A 26315-nucleotide genomic window follows, 5' to 3' on the forward strand; every position below is an offset into this window, starting at 1 on the left:
CGTGGGCGTCAGCGACTGCGCTCGTCCTGCTGCTGTTGTCTGCTCTGCTCGTCGATTTCAGCGCCTGCGCTGGTCCTGCTGCTGTTTCCTGCTCTACTAGTCGGTGTCAGCGACTGCGCTGGTCCTGCTTCTGTTTTCTGCTCTGCTCGTCGGCGTCAGTGACTGCGGTGGTCCTGCTGCTGTTGTCTGCTCTGCTCGTCGGCGTCAGCGACTGCGCTGGTCCTGCTGTTGTCTGCTCTGCCCGTCTGCGTCATCGACTGCGCTGGTCCTGCTGCTGTTGTCTGCTCTGCTCGTCGGCATCAGCGACTGCGCTGGTCCTGCTGCTGTTGTCTGCTCTGCTCGTCGGCGTCAGCGACTACGCTGCTCCTGCTGCTGTTGTCTGCTCTGCTCGTCGGCGTCAGCGACTGCGCTGGTCCTGCCTCTGTTTTTTGCTCTGCTCGTCGGCGTCAGCGACTGTGCTGGTCCTGCCGCTGTTTTCTGCTCTGCTCGTCGGCGTCAGCGACTGTGGTGGTCCTGCTGCTTTTTTCTGATCTGCGCGTCGGCGTCAGCGACTGCGCTTGTCCTGCTGCTGTTTTCTGCTCGGCTCGTCGGAGTCAGTGGCTGCTCTGGTCCTGCTGCTGTTTGCTCTGCTCATCGGCGTCAGCGACTGCGCTGGTCCTGCCTCTGTTTTCTGCTCTGCTCGTCGGCGTCAGCGACTGCGCTGGTCCTGCCGCTGTTTTATGCTCTGCTCGTCGGCGTCATCGACTGCGATGATCCTGCTGCTGTTTTCTGCTCTGCTCATCAGTGTCAGCGACTGCGCTGGTCCTGCCTCTGTTTTCTGCTCTGCTCGTCGGCGTCAGCGACTGCCCTGGTCCTGCAGCTGTTTTCTGCTATGCTAATCGGCGTCAGCGACTGAGCTCGTCCTGCTGCTGTTTTCTGCTCTGCTCGTGGGCGTCAGCGACTGCGCTGGTCCTGCCTCTGTTTTCTGCTCTGCTCATCGGCGTCAGCGACTGCGATGGTCCAGCTGCTGTTTTCTGCTCTGCTCGTCGGCGTTAGTGACTGCCCTGGTCCTGCTGCTGTTGTCTGCTCTGCTCGTCGGCGTCAGCGACTGCGCTGATCCTGCTGCTGTTTTCTGCTCTGCTCGTCGGCGTCAGCGACTGCGCTGGTCCTGCTGCTGTTTTCTGCTCTGCTCGTGGGCGTCAGTGATTGCGCTGGTCCTGCTGCTGTTGTCTGCTCTGCTCGTCCATTTCAGCGCCTGCGCTGGTCCTGCCACTGCTTTCAGCTCTGCTCGTAGGCGTCAGCGACTGTGGTGGTCCTGCTGCTCTTTTCTGCTCTGCTCGTTGGCGTCAGCGACTGCGCTGGTCCTGCTTCTGTTTTCTGCTCTCCTCGCTGGCGTCAGCGCCTGCGCTGGTCCTGCCACTGCTTTCTGCTCTACTCGTCGGCGTCAGGGACTGCGCTGGTCCTGCTTCTGTTTTCTGCTCTGGTCGTCGGCGTCAGCAACTGCGGTGGTCCTGCTGCATTTTTTCTGCTCTGCTCCTTGGCGTCAGCGACTGCACTGGTCCTGCTGCTGTTTTCTGCTCTGCTTGTCGGCGTCAGCGGCTGCTCTGGTCCTGCTGCTGTTGTCTGCTCTGCTTGTCGGCGTCAGCAACTGCGCTGATCCTGCTGCTGTTTTCTGCTCTGCTCGTCGGCGTCAGCGACTGCGCTGTTCCTGCCTCTGTTTTCTGCTCTGCTTGTCGGCGTCAGCGACTGCGCATGTCTTGCTGCTGTTTTCTGCTCTGCTCGTCGGCATCAGTGACTGCGGTGGTCCTGCTGCTGTTGTCTGCTCTGCTCGTCGGCGTCAGCGACTGCGCTGGTCCTGCTGTTGTCTGCTCTGCCCGTCTGCGTCATCGACTGCGCTGGTCCTGCTGCTGTTGTCTGCTCTGCTCGTTGGCGTCAGCGACTGCGCTGGTCCTGCTGCTGTTGTCTGCTCTGCTCGTCGGCGTCAGCGACTACGCTGCTCCTGCTGCTGTTGTCTGCTCTGCTCGTCGGCGTCAGCGACTGCGCTGGTCCTGCCTCTGTTTTCTGCTCTGCTCGTCGGCGTCAGCGACTGTGCTGGTCCTGCCGCTGTTTTCTGCTCTGCTCGTCGGCGTCAGCGACTGCGCTTGTCCTGCTGCTGTTTTCTGCTCGGCTCGTCGGAGTCAGTGGCTGCTCTGGTCCTGCTGCTGTTTGCTCTGCTCATCGGCGTCAGCGACTGCGCTGGTCCTGCCTCTGTTTTCTGCTCTGCTCGTCGGCGTCAGCGACTGCGCTGGTCCTGCCGCTGTTTTCTGCTCTGCTCGTCGGCGTCATCGACTGCGATGATCCTGCTGCTGTTTTCTGCTCTGCTCATCAGTGTCAGCGACTGCACTGGTCCTGCCTCTGTTTTCTGCTCTGCTCGTCGGCGTCAGCGACTGCCCTGGTCCTGCAGCTGTTTTCTGCTATGCTCATCGGCGTCAGCGACTGAGCTCGTCCTGCTGCTGTTTTCTGCTCTGCTCGTGGGCGTCAGCGACTGCGCTGGTCCTGCCTCTGTTTTCTGCTCTGCTCATCGGCGTCAGCTACTGCGATTGTCCAGCTGCTGTTTTCTGCTCTGCTCGTCGGCGTTAGTGACTGCCCTGGTCCTGCTGCTGTTGTCTGCTCTGCTCGTCGGCGTCAGCGACTGCGCTGATCCTGCTGCTGTTTTCTGCTCTGCTCGTCGGCGTCAGCGACTGCGCTGGTCCTGCTGCTGTTTTCTGCTCTGCTCGTGGGCGTCAGTGACTGCGCTGGTCCTGCTGCTGTTGTCTGCTCTGCTCGTCCATTTCAGCGCCTGCGCTGGTCCTGCCACTGCTTTCAGCTCTGCTCGTAGGCGTCAGCGACTGTGGTGGTCCTGCTGCTCTTTTCTGCTCTGCTCGTTGGCGTCAGCGACTGCTCTGGTCCTGCCACTGCTTTCTGCTCTACACGTCGGCGTCAGGGACTGCGCTGGTCCCGCTTCTGTTTTCTGCTCTGGTCGTCGGCGTCAGCAACTGCGGTGGTCCTGCTGCATTTTTTCTGCTCTGCTCCTTGGCGTCAGCGACTGCACTGGTCCTGCTGCTGTTTTCTGCTCTGCTTGTCAGCGTCAGCGGCTGCTCTGGTCCTGCTGCTGTTGTCTGCTCTGCTTGTCGGCGTCAGCAACTGTGCATGTCTTGCTGCTGTTTTCTGCTCTGCTCGTCGGCGTCAGCGACTGCGCTGGTCCTGCTGCTGTTGTCTGCTCTGCTCGTCGATTTCAGCCCCTGCGCTGGTCCTGCCTCTGTTTTCTGCTCTGCTCGTGGGCGTCAGCGACTGCGCTGGTCCTGCTGCTGTTGTCTGCTCTGCTCGTCCATTTCAGCACCTGAGCTGGTCCTGCCGCTGCTTTCTGCTCTGCTCGTCCGCGTCAGTGACTGAGGTCGTGCTGCTGCTGTTTTCTGATCTGCTCGTCGGCGTCAGCGACTGCGCTGGTCCTGCCTCTGTTTTCTGCTCTGCTCGTCGGTGTCAGCGATTGCGCTGGTTCTGCCGCTGTTTTCTGCTTTGCTCGTCGGCGTCAGCGACTGCACTGGCCCTGCTTCTGTTTTCTGCTCTTCTCGTCGGCGTCAGCGACTGCGCTGGTCCTGCTTCTGTTTTCTGCTCTGCTCGTCGGCGTCAGCGACTGCGGTGGTCCTGCTGCTTTTTTCTGCTCTGCTTGTCGGCGTCAGCGACTGCGCTGGTCCTGCTGCTGTTTTCTGCTCTGCTCGTCGGCGTCAGCGGCTGCTCTGGTCCTGCTGCTGTTGTCTGCTCTGCTCGTCGGTGTCAGCAACTGCGCTGATCCTGCTGCTGTTTTCTGCTCTGCTCGTCGGCGTCAGCGACTGCGCTGGTCCTGCCTCTGTTTTCTGCTCTGCTCATCTGCGTCAGCGACTGCGATGGTCCAGCTACTGTTTTCTGCTCTGCTCGTCGGCGTCAGCGACCGCCCTGGTCCTGCAGCTGTTTACGGCTCTGCTCGTCTGCGTCAGCGAGTGCGCTGATCCTGCTACTGTTGTCCGCTCTGCTCATCGGCGTCAGTGGCTGCTCTGGTCCTGCTGCTGTTGTCTGCTCTGCTCGTCTGCGTCAGCGAGTGCGCTGATCCTGCTACTGTTGTCCGCTCTGCTCATCGGCGTCAGCGACTCCGCTGGTCCTGCTGCTGTTGTCTACTCTGCTCGTCGGCGTCAGCGACTGAGCTGGTCCTGCTGCTGTTTTCTGCTCTGCTCGTCGGCGTCGGCGTCAGCGACTGCGCTGTTCCTGCAGCTGTTTTCTGCTCTGCTCGTCGGCGTCAGTGACTGCGCTGTTCCTGCTGCTGTTTTCTGCTCTGCTCGTCGGCGTCAGCGGCTGCACTGGTCCTGCTGCTGTTGTCTGCTCTGCTCGTCGATATCAGTGCCTTTGCTGTTCCTGCTGCTGCTTTCTGCTCTGCTCGCCGGCATCAGCAACTGCCCTGGTCCTGCTGCTGTTTTCTGCTCTGCTCGTCGGCCTCAGCGACTGCGCTGGTCCTGCTGCTGTTTTCTGCTCTGCTCGTCGGCGTCAGCTCCTGCGCTGGTCCTGCTGCTGTTTTCTGCTCTGCTCGTCGGCGTCAGCGACTGCGCTGTTCCTGTTTCTGTTTTCTGCTCTGCTCGTCGGCGTCAGCGACTGCGCTGGTCCTGCTTCTGTTTTCTGCTCTGCTCGTCAGCGACTGCGGTGGTCCTGCTGCTGTTTTCTGCTCTGCTCGTCGGCGTCAGCGACTGCGGTGGTCATGCTGCTGTTTTCTGCTCTGCTCGTCGGCGTCAGCGACTGCGCTGGTCCTGCTTCTGTTTTCTGCTCTGCTTGTCAGCGACTGCGGTCGTCCTGCTGCTGTTTTCTGCTCTGCTCGTCGGCGTCAGCGACTGCGGTGGTCATGCTGCTGTTTTCTGCTCTGCTCGTCGGCGTGAGCGACTGCGCTGGTCCTGCTGCTGTTTTCTGCTCTGCTCGTCGGCGTCAGTGGCTGCTCTGATCCTGCCCCTGCTGTCTGCTCTGCTCGTCGGCGTCAGCGACTGCGCTGGTCCTGCCTCTGTTTTCTGCTCTGCTCATCGGCGTCAACGACTGCGATGGTCCAGCTGCTGTTTTCTGCTCTGCTCGTCGGCGTCAGCGACTGCGGTGGTCCTGCTGCCTTTTTCTGCTCAGCTCGTCGGCGTCAGCGACTGCGCTGGTCCTGCTGCTGTTTTCTGCTATGCTCGTCGGCGTCAGCGGCTGCTCTGGTCCTGCTGCTGTTGTCTGCTTTGCTCGTTGGAGTCAGCGACTGCGCTGGTCCTGCCTCTGTTTTCTGCTCTGCTCGTCGGCGTCAGCGACTGCGCTGATCCTGCTGCTGTTTTCTGCTCTGCTCGTTGGAGTCAGCGACTGCGCTGGTCCTGCCTCTGTTTTCGTCTCTGCTCGTCGGCATCAGCGACTGCGCTGGTCCTGCTTCTGTTTTCTGCTCTGCTCGTCGGCGTCAGCGACTGCGCTGGTCCTGCTTCTGTTTTCTGCTCTGCTCTTCGGCGTCAGCGACTGCGCTGGTCCTGCTTCTGTTTTCTGCTCTGCTCGTCGGCGTCAGCAACTGCGCTGGTCCATCTGCTGTTGTCTGCTCTGCTCGTCGGCGTCAGCGACTGCGCTGGTCCCCCTGCTGTTTTCTGCTCTGCTCGTCGGCGTCAGCGACTGCGCTGGTCCTGCTGCTGTTTTCTGCTCTGCTAGTCGGAATCAGTGACTGCGTTGGTCCTGCCTCTGTTTTCTGCTCAGCTCGTCCGCATCAGCGACTGCGCTGGTCCTGCTGCTGTTGTCTGCTCTGCTCGTCGGCGTCAGCGACTGCGCTGGTCCTGCTGCTGTTTTCTGCTCTGCTCGTCGGCATCAGCGACTGCGTTGGTCCTGCCTCTGTTTTCTGCTCTGCTCGTCGATATCAGTGCCTGTGCTGGTCCTGCTGCTGCTTTCTGCTCTGCTCGTCAGCGACTGCGCTGGTCCTGCTGCTGTTTTCTGATCTGCTCGTCGGCGTCAGCGACTGCGCTGGTCCTGTTGCTGTTTTTTGCTCTGCTCGTCGGCGTCAGCGACTGCGCTGGTCCTGCTTCTGTTTTCTGCTCTGCTCGTCGGCGTCAGCGACTGCGCTGATCCTTCTTCTGTTTTCTTCTCTGCTCGTCGGCGTCAGCGACTGCGGTGGTCCTGCTGCTGTTTTCTGCTCTGCTCGTCGGCGTCAGCAACTGCGCTGGTCCTGCTGCTGTTTTCTGCTCTGCTCGTCGGCGTCAGCGACTGCGCTGGTCCTGCTGCTGTTTTCTGCTCTGCTCGTCGGCATCAGCGGCTGCTCTGATCCTGCTGCTGTTGTCTGCTCTGCTCGTCGGCGTCAGCGACTGCGCTGATCCTGCTGCTGTTTTCTGCTCTGCTCGTCGGCGTCAGAGACTGCGCTAGTCCTGCCTCTGTTTTCTGCTCTGCTCTTCGGCGTCAGCGACTGCGATGGTCATGCTGCTGTTTTCTGCTCTGCTCGTCGGCGTCAGCGACTGCGCTGGTCCTGCTGCTGTTTTCTGCTATGCTCGTCGGCGTCAGCGGCTGCTCTGGACCTGCTGCTGTTGTCTGCTCTGCTCGTCGGCGTCAGCGACTGCGCTGATCCTGCTGCTGTTTTCTGCTCTGCTCGTTGGCGTCAGCGACTGCGCTGGTCCTGCCGCTGTTTTCTGCTCTGCTCGTCGGCGTCAGCGACTGCGCTGGTCCTGTTTCTGTTTTCTACTCTGCTCGTCGGCATCAGCGACTGCGCTGGTCCATCTGCTGTTGTCTGCTCTGCTTGTCGGCGTCAGCGACTGCGCTGGTCCCGCTGCTGTTTTCTGCTCTGCTCGTTGGCGACTGCGCTGGTCCCGCTGCTGTTGTCTGCTCTGCTCGTCGGCGTCAGCGACTGCGCTGATCCTGCTGCTGTTTTCTGCTCTGCTCGTTGGCGTCAGCGACTGCGCTGGTCCTGCCGCTGTTTTCTGCTCTGCTCGTCGGCGTCAGCGACTGCGCTGATCCTGCTGCTGTTTTCTGCTCTGCTCGTTGGCGTCAGCGACTGCGCTGGTCCTGCCGCTGTTTTCTGCTCTGCTCATCTGCGTCAGCGACTGCGCTGGTCCTGCTTCTGTTTTCTGCTCTGCTTGTCGGCGTCAGCGGCTGCTCTGGTCCTGCTGCTGTTGTCTGCTCTGCTCGTCTGCGTCAGCGACTGCGCTGGTCCTGCTGCTGTTGTCTGCTCTGCTCGTCGGCGTCAGCGACTGTGCTGGTCCTGCTGCTGTTGCCTGCTCTGCTCGTCGGCGTCAGCGACTGCGCTGGTCCTGCTGCTGCTGTCTGCTCTGCTCGTCGGCGTCAGCGACTGCGCTGGCCCTGCTGCTGTTGTCTGCTCTGTTCGTCGGCGTCAGCGACTGCGCTGGTCCTGCTGCTGTTGTCTGCTCTGCTCGTCGGCATCAGCGACTGAGCTGGTCCTGCTGCTGTTTTCTGCTCTGCTCGTCGGAGTCAGCGACTGCGCTGGACCTGCTGCTGTTTTCTGCTCTGCTCGTCGGCGTCAGCGACTGCGCTGGTCCTGCTGCTGTTTTCTGCTCTGCTCGTCGGCGTCAGCGGCTGCTCTGATCCTGCTGCTGTTGTCTGCTCTGCTCGTGCGCGTCAGCGACTGCGCTGGTCCTGCCTCTGTTTTCTGCTCTGCTCATCGGCGTCAGCGACTGCAATGGTCCAGCTGCTGTTTTCTGCTCTGCTCGTCGGCGTCAGCGACTGCGGTGGTCCTGCTGCCGTTTTCTGCTCTGCTCGTCGGCGTCAGCGACTGCACTGGTCCTGCTGCTGTTTTCTGCTATGCTCGTCGGCGTCAGCGGCTGCTCTGGTCCTGCTGCTGTTGTCTGCTCTGCTCGTCGGCGTCAGCGACTGCGCTGATCCTGCTGCTGTTTTCTGCTCTGCTCGTTGGAGTCAGCGACTGCACTATTCCTGCCTCTGTTTTCTGCTCTGCTCGTCGGCGTCAGCGACTGCGCTGGTCCTGCTTCTGTTTTCTGCTCTGCTCGTCGGCGTCAGCGACTGCGCTGGTCCTGCTTCTGTTTTCTGCTCTGCTCGTCGGCGTCAGCGACTGCGCTGGTCCTGCTTCTGTTTTCTGTTCTGCTCGTCGGCGTCAGCGACTGCGCTGGTCCATCTGCTGTTGCCTGCTCTGCTTGTCGGCGTCAGCGACTGCGCTGGTCCCCCTGCTGTTTTCTGCTCTGCTCGTCGGCGTCAGCGACTGCGCTGGTCCTGCTGCTTGTTTTCTGCTCTGCTAGTCGGCGTCAGCGACTGCGCTGTTCCTGCCTCTGTTTTCTGCTCTGCTCGTCGGCGTCAGCGACTGCGCTGGTCCTGCTGCTGTTGTCTGCTCTGCTCGTCGGCGTCAGCGACTGCTCTGGTCCTGCTGCTGTTTTCTGCTCTGCTCGTCGGCATCAGCGACTGCGTTGGTCCTGCCTCTGTTTTCTGCTCTGCTCGTCGATATCAGTGCCTGTGCTGGTCCTGCTGCAGCTTTCTGCTCTGCTCGTCAGCCACTGCGCTGGTCCTGCTGCTGTTTTCTGCTCTGCTCGTCGGCGTCAGCGACTGTGCTGGTCCTGCTGCTGTTTTCTGCTCTGCTCGTCGGCGTCAGCGACTGCGCTGGTCCTGCTGCTGTTTTTTGCTCTGCTCGTCGGCGTCAGCGACTGCGCTGGTCCTGCTGCTGTTTTCTGCTCTGCTCATCGGCGTCAGCGACTGCGATGGTCCAGCTGCTGTTTTCTGCTCTGCTCGTCGGCGTCAGCGACTGCGGTGGTCCTGCTGCCGTTTTCTGCTCAGCTCGTAGGCGTCAGCGACTGCGCTGGTCCTGCTGCTGTTTTCTGCTATGCTCGTCGGCGTCAGCGGCTGCTCTGGTCCTGCTGCTGTTGTCTGCTTTGCTCGTTGGAGTCAGCGACTGCGCTGGTCCTGCCTCTGTTTTCTGCTCTGCTCGTCGGCGTCAGCGACTGCGCTGATCCTGCTGCTGTTTTCTGCTCTGCTCGTTGGAGTCAGCGACTGCGCTGGTCCTGCCTCTGTTTTCGTCTCTGCTCGTCGGCGTCAGCGACTGCGCTGGTCCTGCTTCTGTTTTCTGCTCTGCTCGTCGGCGTCAGCGACTGCGCTGGTCCTGCTTCTGTTTTCTGCTCTGCTCTTCGGCGTCAGCGACTGCGCTGGTCCTGCTTCTGTTTTCTGCTCTGCTCGTCGGCGTCAGCGACTGCGCTGGTCCATCTGCTGTTGTCTGCTCTGCTCGTCGGCGTCAGCGACTGCGCTGGTCCCCCTGCTGTTTTCTGCTCTGCTCGTCGGCGTCAGCGACTGCGCTGGTCCTGCTGCTGTTTTCTGCTCTGCTAGTCGGAATCAGCGACTGCGCTGTTCCTGCCTCTGTTTTCTGCTCTGCTCGTCCGCATCAGCGACTGCGCTGGTCCTGCTGCTGTTGTCTGCTCTGCTCGTCGGCGTCAGCGACTGCGCTGGTCCTGCTGCTGTTTTCTGCTCTGCTCGTTGGCATCAGCGACTGCGTTGGTCCTGCCTCTGTTTTCTGCTCTGCTCGTCGATATCAGTGCCTGTGCTGGTCCTGCTGCTGCTTTCTGCTCTGCTCGTCAGCCACTGCGCTGGTCCTGCTGCTGTTTTCTGATCTGCTCGTCGGCGTCAGCGACTGCGCTGGTCCTGTTGCTGTTTTTTGCTCTGCTCGTCGGCGTCAGCGACTGCGCTGGTCCTCCTTCTGTTTTCTGCTCTGCTCATCGGCGTCAGCGACTGCGCTGATCCTTCTTCTGTTTTCTTCTCTGCTCGTCGGCGTCAGCGACTGCGGTGGTCCTGCTGCTGTTTTCTGCTCTGCTCGTCGGCGTCAGCAACTGCGCTGGTCCTGCTGCTGTTTTCTGCTCTGCTCGTCGGCGTCAGCGACTGCGCTGGTCCTGCTGCTGTTTTCTGCTCTGCTCGTCGGCATCAGCGGCTGCTCTGATCCTGTTGCTGTTGTCTGCTCTGCTCGTCGGCGTCAGCGACTGCGCTGATCCTGCTGCTGTTTTCTGCTCTGCTCGTCGGCGTCAGAGACTGCGCTGGTCCTGCCTCTGTTTTCTGCTCTGCTCTTCGGCGTCAGCGACTGCGATGGTCCAGCTGCTGTTTTCTGCTCTGCTCGTCGGCGTCAGCGACTGCGCTGGTCCTGCTGCTGTTTTCTGCTATGCTCGTCGGCGTCAGCGGCTGCTCTGGACCTGCTGCTGTTGTCTGCTCTGCTCGTCGGCGTCAGCGACTGCGCTGATCCTGCTGCTGTTTTCTGCTCTGCTCGTTGGCGTCAGCGACTGCGCTGGTCCTGCCGCTGTTTTCTGCTCTGCTCGTCGGCGTCAGCGACTGCGCTGGTCCTGTTTCTGTTTTCTACTCTGCTCGTCGGCATCAGCGACTGCGCTGGTCCATCTGCTGTTGTCTGCTCTGCTTGTCGGCGTCAGCGACTGCGCTGGTCCCGCTGCTGTTTTCTGCTCTGCTCGTTGGCGACTGCGCTGGTCCCGCTGCTGTTGTCTGCTCTGCTCGTCGGCGTCAGCGACTGCGCTGGTCCTGCCGCTGTTTTCTGCTCTGCTCGTCGGCGTCAGCGACTGCGCTGATCCTGCTGCTGTTTTCTGCTCTGCTCGTTGGCGTCAGCGACTGCGCTGGTTCTGCCGCTGTTTTCTGCTCTGCTCATCTGCGTCAGCGACTGCGCTGGTCCTGCTTCTGTTTTCTGCTCTGCTCGACGGCGTCAGCGACTGCGCTGGTCCTGCTTCTGTTGTCTGCTCTGCTTGTCGGCGTCAGCGGCTGCTCTGGTCCTGCTGCTGTTGTCTGCTCTGCTCGTCTGCGTCAGCGACTGCGCTGGTCCTGCTGCTGTTGTCTGCTCTGCTCGTCGGCGTCAGCGACTGTGCTGGTCCTGCTGCTGTTGCCTGCTCTGCTCGTCGGCGTCAGCGACTGCGCTGGTCCTGCTGCTGTTGTCTGCTCTGCTCGTCGGCGTCAGCGACTGCGCTGGCCCTGCTGCTGTTGTCTGCTCTGTTCGTCGGCGTCAGCGACTGCGCTGGTCCTGCTGCTGTTGTCTGCTCTGCTTGTCGGCATCAGCGACTGAGCTGGTCCTGCTGCTGTTTTCTGCTCTGCTCGTCGGAGTCAGCGACTGCGCTGGACCTGCTGCTGTTTTCTGCTCTGCTCGTCGGCGTCAGCGACTGCGCTGGTCCTGCTGCTGTTTTCTGCTCTGCTCGTCGGCGTCAGCGGCTGCTCTGATCCTGCTGCTGTTGTCTGCTCTGCTCGTGCGCATCAGCGACTGCGCTGGTCCTGCCTCTGTTTTCTGCTCTGCTCGTCGGCGTCAGCGACTGCGCTGATCCTGCTGCTGTTTTCTGCTCTGCTCGTTGGAGTCAGCGACTGCACTATTCCTGCCTCTGTTTTCTGCTCTGCTCGTCGGCGTCAGCGACTGCGCTGGTCCTGCTTCTGTTTTCTGCTCTGCTCGTCGGCGTCAGCGACTGCGCTGGTCCTGCTTCTGTTTTCTGCTCTGTTCGTCGGCGTCAGCGACTGCGCTGGTCCTGCTTCTGTTTTCTGTTCTGCTCGTCGGCGTCAGCGACTGCGCTGGTCCATCTGCTCTTGCCTGCTCTGCTTGTCGGCGTCAGCGACTGCGCTGGTCCCCCTGCTGTTTTCTGCTCTGCTCGTCGGCGTCAGCGACTGCGCTGGTCCTGCTGCTTGTTTTCTGCTCTGCTAGTCGGCGTCAGCGACTGCGCTGTTCCTGCCTCTGTTTTCTGCTCTGCTCGTCGGCGTCAGCGACTGCGCTGGTCCTGCTGCTGTTGTCTGCTCTGCTCGTCGGCGTCAGCGACTGCGCTGGTCCTGCTGCTGTTTTCTGCTCTGCTCGTCGGCATCAGCGACTGCGTTGGTCCTGCCTCTGTTTTCTGCTCTGCTCGTCGATATCAGTGCCTGTGCTGGTCCTGCTGCTGTTTTCTGCTCTGCTCGTCGGTGTCAGCGACTGTGCTGGTCCTGCTGCTGTTTTCTGCTCTGCTCGTCGGCGTCAGCGACTGCGCTGGTCCTGCTGCTGTTTTTTGCTCTGCTCGTCGGCGTCAGCGACTGCGCTGGTCCTGCTTCTGTTTTCTGCTCTGCTCGTCGGCGTCAGCGACTGCGGTGGTCCTGCTGCTGTTTTCTGCTCTGCTCGTCGGCGTCAGCGACTGCGCTGGTCCTGCTGCTGTTTTCTGCTCTGCTCGTCGGCGTCAGCGGCTGCTCTGATCCTGCTGCTGTTGTCTGCTCTGCTCGTCGGCGTCAGCGACTGCGCTGATCCTGCTGCTGTTTTCTGCTTTGCTCGTCGGCGTCAGCGACTGCGCTGGTCCTGCCTCTGTTTTCTGCTCTCCTCTTCGGCGTCAGCGACTGCGATGGTCCAGCTGCTGTTTTCTGCTCTGCTCGTCGGCGTCAGCGACTGCGCTGGTCCTGCTGCTGTTTTCTGCTATGCTCGTCGGCGTCAGCGGCTGCTCTTGTCCTGCTGCTGTTGTCTGCTCTGCTCGTCGGCGTCAGCGACTGCGCTGACCCTGCTGCTGTTTTCTGCTCTGCTCGTTGGCGTCAGCGACTGCGCTGGTCCCGCTGCTGTTGTCTGCTCTGCTCGGCGGCGTCAGCGACTGCGCTGGTCCTGCTGCTGTTTTCTGCTCTGCTCATCGGCGTCAGCGACTGCGCTTGTCCTGTTTCTGTTTTCTGTTCTGCTCGTCGGCGTCAGCGACTGCGCTGGTCCTGCCGTTGTTTTCTGCTCTGCTCATCTGCGACAGCGACTGCGCTGGTCCTGCTTCTGTTTTCTGCTCTGCTCGACGGCGTCAGCGTCTGCACTGTTCCTGCTTCTGTTGTCTGCTCTGCTTGTCGGCGTCAGCGGCTGCTCTGGTCCTGCTGCTGTTGTCTGCTCTGCTCGTCTGCGTCAGCGACTGCGCTGATCCTGCTGCTGTTGTCTGCTCTGCTCATCGGCGTCAGCGACTGTTCTGGTCCTGCTGCTGTTGCCTGCTCTGCTCGTTGGCGTCAGCGACTGCGCTGGTCCTGCTGCTGTTGTCTGCTCTGCTCGTCGGCGTCAGCGACTGCGCTGGCCCTGCTGCTGTTGTCTGCTCTGCTCGTCGGCGTCAGCGACTGCGCTGGTCCTGCTGCTGTTGTCTACTCTGCTCGTCGGCGTCAGCGACTGAGTTGGTCCTGCTGCTGTTTTCTGCTCTGCTCGTCGGCGTCAGCGACTGCGCTGGTCCTATTTCTGTTTTCTGTTCTGCTCGTGGGCGTCAGCGACTGTGCTGGTCCTGCTGCTGTTTTCTGCTCTGCTCGTCGGCGTCAGCGACTGCGCTGGTCCCGCTTCTGTTTTCTGCTCTGCTCGTCGGCGTCAGCGCCTGCGCTGATCCAGCTTCTGTTTTCTGCTCTGCTCGTCCGTGTCAGCGACTGCGGTGGTCCTGCTGCTGTTTTCTGCTCTGCTCGTCGGCGTCAGCGACTGCGCTGGTCCTGCTGCTGTTTTCTGCTATGCTCGTCAGCGTCAGCGGCTGCTCTGGTCCTGCTGCTGTTTTCTGCTCTGCTCGTCGGCGTCAGCGACTGCGCTGATCCTGCTGCTGTTTTCTGCTCTGCTCGTTGGAGTCAGCGACTGCGCTGGTCCTGCCTCTGTTCTCTGCTCTGCTCGTCGGCGTCAGCGACTGCGCTGGTCCTGCCGCTGTTTTCTGCTCTGCTCGTCGGCGTCAGCGACTGCGCTGGTCCTGCTTCTGTTTTCTGCTCTGCTCGTCGACGTCAGCGACTGCGCTGGTCCTGCTTCTGTTTTCTGCGCTGCTCGTCGGCGTCAGCGACTGCGCTGGTCCATCTGCTGTTGTCTGCTCTGCTAGTCGGCGTCAGCGACTGCGCTGGTCCCGCTGATGTTTTCTGCTCTGCTCATCGTCGTCAGCGACTGCACTGGTCCTGCCTCTGTTTTCTGCTCTGCTCGTCGATATCAGTGCCTGTGCTGGTCCTGCTGCTGCTTTCTGCTCTGCTCGTCAGCCACTGCCCTGGTCCTGCTGCTGTTTTCTGCTCTGCTCGTTGGCGTCAGCGACTGCGCTGGTCCTGCTGCTGTTTTCTGCTCTGCTCGTTGGCGTCAGCGACTGCGCTGGTCCTGCTGCTGTTTTTTGCTCTGCTCATCGGCGTCAGCGACTGCGCTGGTCCTGCTTCTGTTTTCAGCTCTGCTCGTCGGCGTCAGCGACTGCGCTGATCCTGCTTCTGTTTTCTGCTCTGCTCTTCGGCGTCAGCGACTGCGCTGGTCCTGCTTCTGTTTTCTGCTCTGCTCGTCGGCGTCAGCGACTGCGCTGGTCCTGCTTCTGTTTTCTGTTCTGCTCGTCGGCGTCAGCGACTGCGCTGGTCCATCTGCTGTTGCCTGCTCTGCTTGTCGGCGTCAGCGACTGCGCTGGTCCCCCTGCTGTTTTCTGCTCTGCTCGTCGGCGTCAGCGACTGCGCTGGTCCTGCTGCTTGTTTTCTGCTCTGCTAGTCGGCGTCAGCGACTGCGCTGTTCCTGCCTCTGTTTTCTGCTCTGCTCGTCGGCGTCAGCGACTGCGCTGGTCCTGCTGCTGTTGTCTGCTCTGCTCGTCGGCGTCAGCGACTGCGCTGGTCCTGCTGCTGTTTTCTGCTCTGCTCGTCGGCATCAGCGACTGCGTTGGTCCTGCCTCTGTTTTCTGCTCTGCTCGTCGATATCAGTGCCTGTGCTGGTCCTGCTGCAGCTTTCTGCTCTGCTCGTCAGCCACTGCGCTGGTCCTGCTGCTGTTTTCTGCTCTGCTCGTCGGCATCAGCAACTGCGCTGGTCCTGCTGCTGTTTTCTGCTCTGCTCGTCGGCATCAGCGACTGCGCTGGTCCTGCTGCTGTTTTTTGCTCTGCTCGTCGGCGTCAGCGACTGCGCTGGTCCTGCTTCTGTTGTCTGCTCTGCTCGTCGGCGTCAGCGACTGCGGTGGTCCTGCTGCTGTTTTCTGCTCTGCTCGTCGGCGTCAGCGACTGCGCTGGTCCTGCTGCTGTTTTCTGCTCTGCTCGTCGGCGTCAGCGGCTGCTCTGATCCTGCTGCTGTTGTCTGCTCTGCTCGTCGGCATCAGCGACTGCGCTGATCCTGCCTCTGTTTTCTGCTTTGCTCTTCGGCGTCAGCGACTGCGCTGGTCCTGCCTCTGTTTTCTGCTCTCCTCTTCGGCGTCAGCGACTGCGATGGTCCAGCTGCTGTTTTCTGCTCTGCTCGTCGGCGTCAGCGACTGCGCTGGTCCTGCTGCTGTTTTCTGCTATGCTCGTCGGCGTCAGCGGCTGCTCTTGTCCTGCTGCTGTTGTCTGCTCTGCTCGTCGGCGTCAGCGACTGCGCTGACCCTGCTGCTGTTTTCTGCTCTGCTCGTTGGCGTCAGCGACTGCGCTTGTCCCGCTGCTGTTGTCTGCTCTGCTCGGCGGCGTCAGCGAATGCGCTGGTCCTGCTGCTGTTTTCTGCTCTGCTCGTCGGCGTCAGCGACTGCGCTTGTCCTGTTTCTGTTTTCTGTTCTGCTCGTCGGCGTCAGCGACTGCGCTGGTCCTGCCGTTGTTTTCTGCTCTGCTCATCTGCGTCAGCGACTGCGCTGGTCCTGCTTCTGTTTTCTGCTCTGCTCGACGGCGTCAGCGTCTGCACTGTTCCTGCTTCTGTTGTCTGCTCTGCTTGTCGGCGTCAGCGGCTGCTCTGGTCCTGCTGCTGTTGTCTGCTTTGCTCGTCTGCGTCAGCGACTGCGCTGGTCCTGCTGCTGTTGTCTGCTCTGCTCATCGGCGTCAGCGACTGTGCTGGTCCTGCTGCTGTTGCCTGCTCTGCTCGTTGGCGTCAGCGACTGCGCTGGTCCTGCTGCTGTTGTCTGCTCTGCTCGTCGGCGTCAGCGACTGCGCTGGCCCTGCTGCTGTTGTCTGCTCTGCTCGTCGGCGTCAGCGACTGCGCTGGTCCTGCTGCTGTTGTCTACTCTGCTCGTCGGCGTCAGCGACTGAGTTGGTCCTGCTGCTGATTTCTGCTCTGCTCGTCGGCGTCAGCGACTGCGCTGGTCCTATTTCTGTTTTCTGTTCTGCTCGTGGGCGTCAGCGACTGTGCTGATCCTGCTGCTGTTTTCTGCTCTGCTCGTCGGCGTCAGCGACTGCGCTGGTCCCGCTTCTGTTTTCTGCTCTGCTCATCGGCGTCAGCGCCTGCGCTGATCCAGCTTCTGTTTTCTGCTCTGCTCGTCCGTGTCAGCGACTGCGGTGGTCCTGCTGCTGTTTTCTGCTCTGCTCGTCGGCGTCAGCGACTGCGCTGGTCCTGCTGCTGTTTTCTGCTATGCTCGTCAGCGTCAGCGGCTGCTCTGGTCCTGCTGCTGTTTTCTGCTCTGCTCGTCGGCGTCAGCGACTGCGCTGATCCTGCTGCTGTTTTCTGCTCTGCTCGTTGGAGTCAGCGACTGCGCTGGTCCTGCCTCTGTTCTCTGCTCTGCTCGTCGGCTTCAGCGACTGCGCTGGTCCTGCCGCTGTTTTCTGCTCTGCTCGTCGGCGTCAGCGACTGCGCTGGTCCTGCTTCTGTTTCCTGCTCTGCTCGTCGACGTCAGCGACTGCGCTGGTCCTGCTTCTGTTTTCTGCTCTGCTCGTCGGCGTCAGCGACTGCGCTGGTCCATCTGCTGTTGTCTGCTCTGCTAGTCGGCGTCAGCGACTGCGCTGGTCCCGCTGCTGTTTTCTGCTCTGCTCATCGTTGTCAGCGACTGCGCTGGTCCTGCCTCTGTTTTCTGCTCTGCTCGTCGATATCCGTGCCTGTGCTGGTCCTGCTGCTGCTTTCTGCTCTGCTCGTCGGCGTCAGCGACTGCGCTGGTCCTTCTGCTTGTTTTCTGCTCTGCTAGTCGGCGTCAGCGACTGCGCTGTTCCTGCCTCTGTTTTCTGCTCTGCTCGTCGGCGTCAGCGACTGCGCTGGTCCTGCTGCTGTTGTCTGCTCTGCTCGTCGGCGTCAGCGACTGCTCTGGTCCTGCTGCTGTTTTCTGCTCTGCTCGTCGGCATCAGCGACTGCGTTGGTCCTGCCTCTGTTTTCTGCTCTGCTCGTCGATATCAGTGCCTGTGCTGGTCCTGCTGCAGCTTTCTGCTCTGCTCGTCAGCCACTGCGCTGGTCCTGCTGCTGTTTTCTGCTCTGCTCGTCGGCGTCAGCGACTGTGCTGGTCCCCCTGCTGTTTTCTGCTCTGCTCGTCGGCGTCAGCGACTGCGCTGGTCCTGCTGCTTGTTTTCTGCTCTGCTAGTCGGCGTCAGTGACTGCGCTGTTCCTGCCTCTGTTTTCTGCTCTGCTCGTCGGCGTCAGCGACTGCGCTGGTCCTGCTGCTGTTGTCTGCTCTGCTCGTCGGCGTCAGCGACTGCTCTGGTCCTGCTGCTGTTTTCTGCTCTGCTCGTCGGCATCAGCGACTGCGTTGGTCCTGCCTCTGTTTTCTGCTCTGCTCGTCGATATCAGTGCCTGTGCTGGTCCTGCTGCAGCTTTCTGCTCTGCTCGTCAGCCACTGCGCTGGTCCTGCTGCTGTTTTCTGCTCTGCTCGTCGGCGTCAGCGACTGTGCTGGTCCTGCTGCTGTTTTCTGCTCTGCTCGTCGGCGTCAGCGACTGCGCTGGTCCTGCTGCTGTTTTTTGCTCTGCTCGTCGGCGTCAGCGACTGCGCTGGTCCTGCTGCTGTTTTCTGCTCTGCTCATCGGCGTCAGCGACTGCGCTGGTCCTGCTTCTGTTTCCTGCTCTGCTCGTCGACGTCAGCGACTGCGCTGGTCCTGCTTCTGTTTTCTGCTCTGCTCGTCGGCGTCAGCGACTGCGCTGGTCCATCTGCTGTTGTCTGCTCTGCTCGTCGGCGTCAGCGACTGCGCTGGTCCTGCTTCTGTTTCCTGCTCTGCTCGTCGACGTCAGCGACTGCGCTGGTCCTGCTTCTGTTTTCTGCTCTGCTCGTCGGCGTCAGCGACTGCGCTGGTCCATCTGCTGTTGTCTGCTCTGCTAGTCGGCGTCAGCGACTGCGCTGGTCCCGCTGCTGTTTTCTGCTCTGCTCATCGTCGTCAGCGACTGCGCTGGTCCTGCCTCTGTTTTCTGCTCTGCTCGTCGATATCCGTGCCTGTGCTGGTCCTGCTGCTGCTTTCTGCTCTGCTCGTCGGCGTCAGCGACTGCGCTGGTCCTTCTGCTTGTTTTCTGCTCTGCTAGTCGGCGTCAGCGACTGCGCTGTTCCTGCCTCTGTTTTCTGCTCTGCTCGTCGGCGTCAGCGACTGCGCTGGTCCTGCTGCTGTTGTCTGCTCTGCTCGTCGGCGTCAGCGACTGCTCTGGTCCTGCTGCTGTTTTCTGCTCTGCTCGTCGGCATCAGCGACTGCGTTGGTCCTGCCTCTGTTTTCTGCTCTGCTCGTCGATATCAGTGCCTGTGCTGGTCCTGCTGCAGCTTTCTGCTCTGCTCGTCAGCCACTGCGCTGGTCCTGCTGCTGTTTTCTGCTCTGCTCGTCGGCGTCAGCGACTGTGCTGGTCCCCCTGCTGTTTTCTGCTCTGCTCGTCGGCGTCAGCGACTGCGCTGGTCCTGCTGCTTGTTTTCTGCTCTGCTAGTCGGCGTCAGTGACTGCGCTGTTCCTGCCTCTGTTTTCTGCTCTGCTCGTCGGCGTCAGCGACTGCGCTGGTCCTGCTGCTGTTGTCTGCTCTGCTCGTCGGCGTCAGCGACTGCTCTGGTCCTGCTGCTGTTTTCTGCTCTGCTCGTCGGCATCAGCGACTGCGTTGGTCCTGCCTCTGTTTTCTGCTCTGCTCGTCGATATCAGTGCCTGTGCTGGTCCTGCTGCAGCTTTCTGCTCTGCTCGTCAGCCACTGCGCTGGTCCTGCTGCTGTTTTCTGCTCTGCTCGTCGGCGTCAGCGACTGTGCTGGTCCTGCTGCTGTTTTCTGCTCTGCTCGTCGGCGTCAGCGACTGCGCTGGTCCTGCTGCTGTTTTTTGCTCTGCTCGTCGGCGTCAGCGACTGCGCTGGTCCTGCTGCTGTTTTCTGCTCTGCTCATCGGCGTCAGCGACTGCGATGGTCCAGCTGCTGTTTTCTGCTCTGCTCGTCGGCGTCAGCGACTGCGGTGGTCCTGCTGCCGTTTTCTGCTCAGCTCGTCGGCGTCAGCGACTGCGCTGGTCCTGCTGCTGTTTTCTGCTATGCTCGTCGGCGTCAGCGGCTGCTCTGGTCCTGCTGCTGTTGTCTGCTTTGCTCGTTGGAGTCAGCGACTGCGCTGGTCCTGCCTCTGTTTTCTGCTCTGCTCGTCGGCGTCAGAGACTGCGCTGATCCTGCTGCTGTTTTCTGCTCTGCTCGTTGGAGTCAGCGACTGCGCTGGTCCTGCCTCTGTTTTCGTCTCTGCTCGTCAGCGTCAGCGACTGCGCTGGTCCTGCTTCTGTTTTCTGCTCTGCTCGTCGGCGTCAGCGACTGCGCTGGTCCTGCTTCTGTTTTCTGCTCTGCTCTTCGGCGTCAGCGACTGCGCTGGTCCTGCTTCTGTTTTCTGCTCTGCTCGTCGGCGTCAGCGACTGCGCTGGTCCATCTGCTGTTGTCTGCTCTGCTCGTTGGCGTCAGCGACTGCGCTGGTCCCCCTGCTGTTTTCTGCTCTGCTCGTCGGCGTCAGCGACTGCGCTGGTCCTGCTGCTGTTTTCTGCTCTGCTAGTCGGAATCAGCGACTGCGCTGTTCCTGCCTCTGTTTTCTGCTCTGCTCGTCCGCATCAGCGACTGCGCTGGTCCTGCTGCTGTTGTCTGCTCTGCTCGTCGGCGTCAGCGACTGCGCTGGTCCTGCTGCTGTTTTCTGCTCTGCTCGTCGGCATCAGCGACTGCGTTGGTCCTGCCTCTGTTTTCTGCTCTGCTCGTCGATATCAGTGCCTGTGCTGGTCCTGCTGCTGCTTTCTGATCTGCTCGTCGGCGTCAGCGACTGCGCTGGTCCTGTTGCTGTTTTTTGCTCTGCTCGTCGGCGTCAGCGACTGCGCTGGTCCTCCTTCTGTTTTCTGCTCTGCTCGTCGGCGTCAGCGACTGCGCTGATCCTTCTTCTGTTTTCTTCTCTGCTCGTCGGCGTCAGCCACTGCGCTGGTCCTGCTGCTGTTTTCTGATCTGCTCCTCGGCGTCAGCGACTGCGCTGGTCCTGTTGCTGTTTTTTGCTCTGCTCGTCGGCGTCAGCGACTGCGCTGGTCCTCCTTCTGTTTTCTGCTCTGCTCGTCGGCGTCAGCGACTGCGCTGATCCTTCTTCTGTTTTCTTCTCTGCTCGTCGGCGTCAGCGACTGCGGTGGTCCTGCTGCTGTTTTCTGCTCTGCTCGTCGGCGTCAGCAACTGCGCTGGTCCTGCTGCTGTTTTCTGCTCTGCTCGTCGGCGTCAGCGACTGCGCTGGTCCTGCTGCTGTTTTCTGCTCTGCTCGTCGGCATCAGCGGCTGCTCTGATCCTGCTGCTGTTGTCTGCTCTGCTCGTCGGCGTCAGCGACTGCGCTGATCCTGCTGCTGTTTTCTGCTCTGCTCGTCGGGGTCAGAGACTGCGCTGGTCCTGCCTCTGTTTTCTGCTCTGCTCTTCGGCGTCAGCGACTGCGATGGTCCAGCTGCTGTTTTCTGCTCTGCTCGTCGGCGTCAGCGACTGCGCTGGTCCTGCTGCTGTTTTCTGCTATGCTCGTCGGCGTCAGCGGCTGCTCTGGACCTGCTGCTGTTGTCTGCTCTGCTCGTCGGCGTCAGCGACTGCGCTGATCCTGCTGCTGTTTTCTGCTCTGCTCGTTGGCGTCAGCGACTGCGCTGGTCCTGCCGCTGTTTTCTGCTCTGCTCGTCGGCGTCAGCGACTGCGCTGGTCCTGTTTCTGTTTTCTACTCTGCTCGTCGGCATCAGCGACTGCGCTGGCCCATCTGCTGTTGTCTGCTCTGCTTGTCGGCGTCAGCGACTGCGCTGGTCCCGCTGCTGTTTTCTGCTCTGCTCGTTGGCGACTGCGCTGGTCCCGCTGCTGTTGTCTGCTCTGCTCGTCGGCGTCAGCGACTGCGCTGATCCTGCTGCTGTTTTCTGCTCTGCTCGTTGGCGTCAGCGACTGCGCTGGTCCTGCCGCTGTTTTCCGCTCTGCTCGTCGGCGTCAGCGACTGCGCTGATCCTGCTGCTGTTTTCTGCTCTGCTCGTTGGCGTCAGCAACTGCGCTGGTCCTGCCGCTGTTTTCTGCTCTGCTCATCTGCGTCAGCGACTGCGCTGGTCCTGCTTCTGTTTTCTGCTCTGCTCGACGGCGTCAGCGACTGCGCTGGTCCTGCTTCTGTTGTCTGCTCTGCTTGTCGGCGTCAGCGGCTGCTCTGGTCCTGCTGCTGTTGTCTGCTCTGCTCGTCTGCGTCAGCGACTGCGCTGGTCCTGCTGCTGTTGTCTGCTCTGTTCCTCGGCGTCAGCGACTGTGCTGGTCCTGCTGCTGTTGCCTGCTCTGCTCGTCGGGGTCAGCGACTGCGCTGGTCCTGCTGCTGTTGTCTGCTCTGCTCGTCGGCGTCAGCGACTGCGCTGGCCCTGCTGCTGTTGTCTGCTCTGTTCGTCGGCGTCAGCGACTGCGCTGGTCCTGCTGCTGTTGTCTGCTCTGCTTGTCGGCATCAGCGACTGAGCTGGTCCTGCTGCTGTTTTCTGCTCTGCTCGTCGGAGTCAGCGACTGCGCTGGACCTGCTGCTGTTTTCTGCTCTGCTCGTCGGCGTCAGCGACTGCGCTGGTCCTGCTGCTGTTTTCTGCTCTGCTCGTCGGCGTCAGCGGCTGCTCTGATCCTGCTGCTGTTGTCTGCTCTGCTCGCGCGCGTCAGCGACTGCGCTGGTCCTGCCTCTGTTTTCTGCTCTGCTCATCGGCGTCAGCGACTGCAATGGTCCAGCTGCTGTTTTCTGCTCTGCTCGTCGGCGTCAGCGACTGCGGTGGTCCTGCTGCCGTTTTCTGCTCTGCTCGTCGGCGTCAGCGACTGCACTGGTCCTGCTGCTGTTTTCTGCTATGCTCGTCGGCGTCAGCGGCTGCTCTGGTCCTGCTGCTGTTGTCTGCTCTGCTCGTCGGCGTCAGCGACTGCGCTGATCCTGCTGCTGTTTTCTGCTCTGCTCGTTGGAGTCAGCGACTGCACTATTCCTGCCTCTGTTTTCTGCTCTGCTCGTCGGCGTCAGCGACTGCGCTGGTCCTGCTTCTGTTTTCTGCTCTGCTCGTCGGCGTCAGCGACTGCGCTGGTCCTGCTTCTGTTTTCTGCTCTGCTCGTCGGCGTCAGCGACTGCGCTGGTCCTGCTTCTGTTTTCTGTTCTGCTCGTCGGCGTCAGCGACTGCGCTGGTCCATCTGCTCTTGCCTGCTCTGCTCGTCGGCGTCAGCGACTGCGCTGATCCTGCTGCTGTTTTCTGCTCTGCTCGTTGGCGTCAGCGACTGCGCTGGTCCTGCCGCTGTTTTCTGCTCTGCTCGTCGGCGTCAGCGACTGCGCTGGTCCTGTTTCTGTTTTCTACTCTGCTCGTCGGCATCAGCGACTGCGCTGGCCCATCTGCTGTTGTCTGCTCTGCTTGTCGGCGTCAGCGACTGCGCTGGTCCCGCTGCTGTTTTCTGCTCTGCTCGTTGGCGACTGCGCTGGTCCCGCTGCTGTTGTCTGCTCTGCTCGTCGGCGTCAGCGACTGCGCTGATCCTGCTGCTGTTTTCTGCTCTGCTCGTTGGCGTCAGCGACTGCGCTGGTCCTGCCGCTGTTTTCCGCTCTGCTCGTCGGCGTCAGCGACTGCGCTGATCCTGCTGCTGTTTTCTGCTCTGCTCGTTGGCGTCAGCGACTGCGCTGGTCCTGCCGCTGTTTTCTGCTCTGCTCATCTGCGTCAGCGACTGCGCTGGTCCTGCTTCTGTTTTCTGCTCTGCTCGACGGCGTCAGCGACTGCGCTGGTCCTGCTTCTGTTGTCTGCTCTGCTTGTCGGCGTCAGCGGCTGCTCTGGTCCTGCTGCTGTTGTCTGCTCTGCTCGTCTGCGTCAGCGACTGCGCTGGTCCTGCTGCTGTTGTCTGCTCTGTTCCTCGGCGTCAGCGACTGTGCTGGTCCTGCTGCTGTTGCCTGCTCTGCTCGTCGGGGTCAGCGACTGCGCTGGTCCTGCTGCTGTTGTCTGCTCTGCTCGTCGGCGTCAGCGACTGCGCTGGCCCTGCTGCTGTTGTCTGCTCTGTTCGTCGGCGTCAGCGACTGCGCTGGTCCTGCTGCTGTTGTCTGCTCTGCTTGTCGGCATCAGCGACTGAGCTGGTCCTGCTGCTGTTTTCTGCTCTGCTCGTCGGAGTCAGCGACTGCGCTGGACCTGCTGCTGTTTTCTGCTCTGCTCGTCGGCGTCAGCGACTGCGCTGGTCCTGCTGCTGTTTTCTGCTCTGCTCGTCGGCGTCAGCGGCTGCTCTGATCCTGCTGCTGTTGTCTGCTCTGCTCGTGCGCGTCAGCGACTGCGCTGGTCCTGCCTCTGTTTTCTGCTCTGCTCATCGGCGTCAGCGACTGCAATGGTCCAGCTGCTGTTTTCTGCTCTGCTCGTCGGCGTCAGCGACTGCGCTGGTCCTGCTTCTGTTTTCTGTTCTGCTCGTCGGCGTCAGCGACTGCGCTGGTCCATCTGCTCTTGCCTGCTCTGCTTGTCGGCGTCAGCGACTGCGCTGGTCCCCCTGCTGTTTTCTGCTCTGCTCGTCGGCGTCAGCGACTGCGCTGGTCCTGCTGCTTGTTTTCTGCTCTGCTAGTCGGCGTCAGCGACTGCGCTGTTCCTGCCTCTGTTTTCTGCTCTGCTCGTCGGCATCAGCGACTGCGCTGGTCCTGCTGCTGTTGTCTGCTCTGCTCGTCGGCGTCAGCGACTGCGCTGGTCCTGCTGCTGTTTTCTGCTCTGCTCGTCGGCATCAGCGACTGCGTTGGTCCTGCCTCTGTTTTCTGCTCTGCTCGTCGATATCAGTGCCTGTGCTGGTCCTGCTGCAGCTTTCTGCTCTGCTCGTCAGCCACTGCGCTGGTCCTGCTGCTGTTTTCTGCTCTGCTCGTCGGCGTCAGCGACTGTGCTGGTCCTGCTGCTGTTTTCTGCTCTGCTCGTCGGCGTCAGCGACTGCGCTGGTCCTGCTGCTGTTTTTTGCTCTGCTCGTCGGCGTCAGCGACTGCGCTGGTCCTGCTTCTGTTTTCTGCTCTGCTCGTCGGCGTCAGCGACTGCGGTGGTCCTGCTGCTGTTTTCTGCTCTGCTCGTCGGCGTCAGCGACTGCGCTGGTCCTGCTGCTGTTTTCTGCTCTGCTCGTCGGTGTCAGCGGCTGCTCTGATCCTGCTGCTGTTGTCTGCTCTGCTCGTCGGCGTCAGCGACTGCGCTGATCCTGCTGCTGTTTTCTGCTCTGCTCGTTGGAGTCAGCGACTGCGCTGGTCCTGCCTCTGTTCTCTGCTCTGCTCGTCGGCGTCAGCGACTGCGCTGGTCCTGCCGCTGTTTTCTGCTCTGCTCGTCGGCGTCAGCGACTGCGCTGGTCCTGCTTCTGTTTTCTGCTCTGCTCGTCGACGTCAGCGACTGCGCTGGTCGTGCTTCTGTTTTCTGCTCTGCTCGTCGGCGTCAGCGACTGCGCTGGTCCATATGCTGTTGTCTGCTCTGCTAGTCGGCGTCAGCGACTGCGCTGGTCCCGCTGCTGTTTTCTGCTCTGCTCATCGTCGTCAGCGACTGCGCTGGTCCTGCCTCTGTTTTCTGCTCTGCTCGTCGATATCAGTGCCTGTGCTGGTCCTGCTGCTGCTTTCTGCTCTGCTCGTCAGCCACTGCCCTGGTCCTGCTGCTGTTTTCTGCTCTGCTCGTTGGCGTCAGCGACTGCGCTGGTCCTGCTGCTGTTTTCTGCTCTGCTCGTTGGCGTCAGCGACTGCGCTGGTCCTGCTGCTGTTTTTTGCTCTGCTCATCGGCGTCAGCGACTGCGCTGGTCCTGCTTCTGTTTTCAGCTCTGCTCGTCGGCGTCAGCGACTGCGCTGATCCTGCTTCTGTTTTCTGCTCTGCTCGTCGGCGTCAGCGACTGCGCTGGTCCTGCTTCTGTTTTCTGCTCTGCTCGTCGGCGTCAGCGACTGCGCTGGTCCATCTGCTGTTGCCTGCTCTGCTTGTCGGCGTCAGCGACCGCGCTGGTCCCCCTGCTGTTTTCTGCTCTGCTCGTCGGCGTCAGCGACTGCGCTGGTCCTGCTGCTTGTTTTCTGCTCTGCTAGTCGGCGTCAGCGACTGCGCTGTTCCTGCCTCTGTTTTCTGCTCTGCTCGTCGGCGTCAGCGACTGCGCTGGTCCTGCTGCTGTTGTCTGCTCTGCTCGTCGGCGTCAGCGACTGCGCTGGTCCTGCTGCTGTTTTCTGCTCTGCTCGTCGGCATCAGCGACTGCGTTGGTCCTGCCTCTGTTTTCTGCTCTGCTCGTCGATATCAGTGCCTGTGCTGGTCCTGCTGCAGCTTTCTGCTCTGCTCGTCAGCCACTGCGCTGGTCCTGCTGCTGTTTTCTGCTCTGCTCGTCGGCGTCAGCGACTGTGCTGGTCCTGCTGCTGTTTTCTGCTCTGCTCAACGGCGTCAGCGACTGCGCTGGTCCTGCTGCTGTTTTTTGCTCTGCTCGTTGGCGTCAGCGACTGCGCTGGTCCTGCTTCTGTTTTCTGCTCTGCTCGTCGGCGTCAGCGACTGCGGTGGTCCTGCTGCTGTTTTCTGCTCTGCTCGTCGGCGTCAGCGACTGCGCTGGTCCTGCTGCTGTTTTCTGCTCTGCTCGTCGGCGTCAGCGGCTGCTCTGATCCTGCTGCTGTTGTCTGCTCTGCTCTATGGCGTCAGCGACTGCGCTGATCCTGCTGCTGTTTTCTGCTTTGCTCGTCGGCGTCAGCGACTGCGCTGGTCCTGCCTCTGTTTTCTGCTCTCCTCTTCGGCGTCAGCGACTGCGATGGTCCAGCTGCTGTTTTCTGCTCTGCTCGTCGGCGTCAGCGACTGCGCTGGTCCTGCTGCTGTTTTCTGCTATGCTCGCCGGCGTCAGCGGCTGCTCTTGTCCTGCTGCTGTTGTCTGCTCTGCTCGTTGGCGTCAGCGACTGCGCTGACCCTGCTGCTGTTTTCTGCTCTGCTCGTTGGCCTCAGCGACTGCGCTGGTCCCGCTGCTGTTGTCTGCTCTGCTCGGCGGCGTCAGCGACTGCGCTGGTCCTGCTGCTGTTTTCTGCTCTGCTCGTCGGCGTCAGCGACTGCGCTTGTCCTGTTTCTGTTTTCTGTTCTGCTCGTCGGCGTCAGCGACTGCGCTGGTCCTGCCGTTGTTTTCTGCTCTGCTCATCTGCGTCAGCGACTGCGCTGGTCCTGCTTCTGTTTTCTGCTCTGCTCGACGGCGTCAGCGTCTGCACTGTTCCTGCTTCTGTTGTCTGCTCTGCTTGTCGGCGTCAGCGGCTGCTCTGGTCCTGCTGCTGTTGTCTGCTCTGCTCGTCTGCGTCAGCGACTGCGCTGGTCCTGCTGCTGTTGTCTGCTCTGCTCATCGGCGTCAGCGACTGTGCTGGTCCTGCTGCTGTTGCCTGCTCTGCTCGTTGGCGTCAGCGACTGCGCTGGTCCTGCTGCTGTTGTCTGCTCTGCTCGTCGGC

Source organism: Nothobranchius furzeri, chromosome 5 (genome assembly GCF_043380555.1).
Source record: "Nothobranchius furzeri strain GRZ-AD chromosome 5, NfurGRZ-RIMD1, whole genome shotgun sequence".
Classification (NCBI taxonomy): Eukaryota; Metazoa; Chordata; class Actinopteri; order Cyprinodontiformes; family Nothobranchiidae; genus Nothobranchius; species Nothobranchius furzeri.